At 50.1% G+C, this 3,858-nt stretch overlaps 1 pseudogene; it reads right to left on the bottom strand.

Annotated features, from left to right (window-relative positions):
- Positions 1–258: 258 nt before the first annotated feature.
- Positions 259–3,497, bottom strand: LOC114907836 (annotated as a pseudogene).
- Positions 3,498–3,858: the final 361 nt, after the last annotated feature.

The following is a 3,858-nucleotide window of genomic DNA, read 5'->3' as shown; positions in this document are numbered from 1 at the left end:
CCACAGCAAAGTTTCATAATCTTGAATCCAATGGGGGAGGAGAGAAAAGGAAGAAAAAAAAGGAGAAAATACAAATCCTATAATACATACAACAGAGTGGGGATGGTACAGACATGAAGCTGAGGCATGGGGTGGGCTGCTGGGGGTGGGGGCATCAGAACCCCCCCCACATTCCTTTCTCTCTTTAATGCTGTTTCCATAGTTACCAGGCTGAGAAGCCCTCTCAGAAGATGGGACCAGGAGAAGAGAGTCAGGGGCTCAGTTGGCCCCCCAGCTGTAGCTGTTGTAGGAAGACTTGCTGGTCTGGGGCTTCTGAGGGATGGAGCTGATCTGGCTACGTTGCCCACTGCCTGTGTGGCCATCCTGCTGCACGTGATGGTGAAGGATCTGGGAGTGAGGCTGCTGATGGGGGGTCAGAATGTGCCTAAAAAGGGCAGGTGGGTAGGCAGCAGCTGTGGCCCGATTGATGATGCCCCCACTTCCTAGGGCTGAAGGCAAGTTGAAGGAGGCAGCAGGAGTACTGGAATGAAAACCTTGTTTCTCAAAGGCCTGCTGGGTTTTGGAGTACACAGAACCTGAGATATGTGGCACACCTGTATTACTGAAGGTGACTGATACACCAGTGTTGTATCCATGAGACCCATATCCACTTGGCTGTTGGAAAAGGGTGGCTGATGCATTCACACTGACATTCACACCATGCTGCTTGGGAGAGGTAGGAGCCACAGGGAACACAGCAGGGCCATACTGGAAGGTGCTGGGGAGGCCCGGAACCCCTGTGTAGTATGGCAGGCTGTTGTAACTGTAGCCAGGACGCAGCGCCGGGTTCAGGAATGTCTGCTGCATGGTCTAGTGAGTCTGTGTCTGGTTCTGCTGGGGCTGGGCTAAGGCTGTGGCCGGGGCTGGGGACGAGGCATCCCCATGGCCAAACTTTGTGAGGTCACCAGAATAAGTGTTGCTGGCCAGGCTACCATCCCTCCCAGTCAGTGGAGTGGTGGGTGTGGGAAATGGGAGGCTGTAGTAATCCAATGGAAATCTTGTCTGAAGCATCTGCAGGTCATCATAACCACATACTTGTGGCGGGTAGGCATGTAACAGCCCTGGAGCCATAATATATGGATTAGGCAACAACGGCAGGACCCCAGGAGGGAGGTTGGGAGGATCTTTTCCTGAAGTCGTAGCAACTGAGCTTAGAGTGGAGGCTATGATGGTAGAGTTGCTGCTAGACTGAGGCCCAAGCTCCTGCCACTATTGAGACTGGAAGAGACACTGACCACTGGTGCAGAGACTGTGCTGGATGTGGTGGAGAAAGTGCTGGAGGAAGAATGAAGATTTGCCTCACTCTCTATGCTTGTGTGCAAAAGAGTGGATGTCGAAGTCTGCCCAGAAGATGTTGATGATGAAAGGGTATTCTGCTGAGTAGATAACATGCTGCTGTGTTGTGTGCTGGTAGTATTTGGAATCTCCTCATTGTGGCTCAAGCCACCTAAGGAGGATGAGTACTGATTGGCTGTCGTCAGTAAGGAATTTGCAGATACCGTTTCACTGAGAGGGGGGATGCTAGAAGTAGAAGGTGCAGAGCCTGTAGCATCTTCAACAGATTGCGAGTTCTGCAACTGTGTGGCCTGCACAGAACTGAAGCCATTCTTTGCCTGAGTCAAGTCCTTTTGGGGTGATGAAGAGATGGAGCTGGGTTACCACTGAGTCTGTGTGGATCACTGTTCATAAAGAGGGCCCTGAGCATTATTTTGGGAGGTATAGGTTGTCGACTGAATTGGGCCACTCTGATAACTGGACTCCTGGTTAGATGAAATTGTGGATGAAGATTCACTGGCCGTGCTGGTATAGAGGCTACTTGGAGCCTGGCTTGAAGAGGTGCTTGTGGTGGGAGTAGACTCATAATCAGAAAGGACAGACTCTGACCCAAACTGCAACGCCCCAAACTGCAGGCAGAGCCCTGAGATATGTGCTGAGCCAGGCATCTCAACAGCCAGAGCAGGAATCTTAGAAGTCACGGAGGCTTTTTTCTTCTGCTGTTTCAGTTTTTGCTGAGCTGGTTGAGGACTGGAGGATTGGTTGTCTGAAGACCCAGGAGACATTTGAGGAGTCGAGGTGGATTTGCTTGGCAGAGGAGAACATGGGTTGGGGTGGGGAGGTGCAGCGGTGGAGGTAGCCACTGTGGGTGGCTTCTCCTGAAGGAACACCTCCATCACAGTTGAAGACGGGGTGAAAGGCTGGTGGTTTGTAAAGGGGCTGTGCACTGTTGAATCAGTTGGGTTCTTCAAATCATACTGCATCAGCGATAGGGATTGTGTGGTGGAGCCCATGTCCCAAGAGGAGGTGGTGGTTGTTCCAGATTGAGAATGCTGAGCTGCCAACTGAGCCAGGGCCTGAGCAGTCTTGAATTGCTCCAAGAACTGAGAGCCTGTGGTGCTTCTTCCTTTAGCTTCACTGACATCACCAACTTCTTTCCCTAACATGCTCACCATACTGTGATGAGAAAACATGTTCCCTGAAGCAGGCTGCGATATGGTGCTCTGCTTCAAGTTACTGAAGACCAGAGGCTGGAGAACAGAAGGAGACTGAGATGGATCCAGATTAGATGAATCATTCCCCATTGAAGGCAGTGTCTTCCCCAACAGAGAAGCAAGGTCAATTCTCTGACCAGCAGTGATTGTCACATTCTCCACAGGCAGATGCTCTGACAACACATTAGAGGCAGTGAAAATCTTGGTCTCGGAAAGATCTTCATTCCCGTCTTCAGTTTCCCACTCCTCTGTTGCAGTCCTCTATGCACTCATCCCATCATCGGGTTCAAAGCGGCCAGTGTTGTTCTATGTATTGCAGCTGTTATTGACATAGTTATCAGTATTTTCCGGCTCTGCATAATCAGCTGGATTAAAGGTTCCCATTCCTTGAGCAGAAAACCTTCCTCCCCACCTACCAGAGTCACCTCTGCCTCGGCCACGACCTCTTCTGCCTCTTTCTGTGCCTCTTCGAGAAGGCCCTCCACTCTTGGTGCCATCTAACCCATTTTCCTGACCTCGAAACTCTCTTCCATGGCTGGCACCTCTCCCCCGTCTTGGTGGCCCACCACGTCGCTGACTATAGTCTCTGTCCCGGTCTCGATTTTCTTCGCCCTCCCCATTGGATTCCGTTTGGCCACCATCCTTCTGTCCTGAGACTCCCTTCTTCTTCCCAACCATCTCCCAGGAATGCATATCTGGGTTTCCTTCCAGCAGTACATTGACGGCTCTGTTGACATCTCCATTGCAGTCATGCAAAGCAATGACATATTCATCCTGGTTCTTGCCTGTGATATCAATCAGTTGTTTCACCTTTTCCTCAAAGCCAGCATCATTATGGTCCAAAATCATCTGTGCAAGTCGAATTTGCTCCTCAGTGGCCCAGGGCCACTGCTTGTGCTGTGTCTGGTTTTGATTTTCAGGTCGTTCCCAGTTTCCTCGGGTTTGGTTAGTGCTCACCCATGTCATCATTTACAGTATATACGAATAACAATATTTACAATGTAGAATACTCAGTCTCCTCCTCATGCCAGTTTTTAAAGAATTGTTTGAATGTAACTGCACAACATGCTGTTTCGTCCCCTAGTGTTGTCCCAAAGCCTTTTGTGACTGAAAAGCTATGGTGATCATGGACCTGTGGTGTCTAGGTAAAAGGCTGCTTTTCTCCCCTAAAGGATGAGTCAGGAAAATCAATTGCACCCAAACATAAAGCAATACATCTCCAAACACTCTTCTGTCTGATTCTTCTCACGAGCATAACATGAATGAGAGATACAAGGAGTTGGTCTGCAGCCGGACTCCCTCTCATTACCCCTCAGCCACTTCCTTCCTT

Source organism: Monodon monoceros, unplaced genomic scaffold (genome assembly GCF_005190385.1).
Source record: "Monodon monoceros isolate NGI ecotype Baffin Bay Population unplaced genomic scaffold, NGI_Narwhal_1 Super_Scaffold_3, whole genome shotgun sequence".
Classification (NCBI taxonomy): domain Eukaryota; kingdom Metazoa; phylum Chordata; class Mammalia; order Artiodactyla; family Monodontidae; genus Monodon; species Monodon monoceros.
This window is presented reverse-complemented; position numbering and strand designations above follow the sequence as displayed.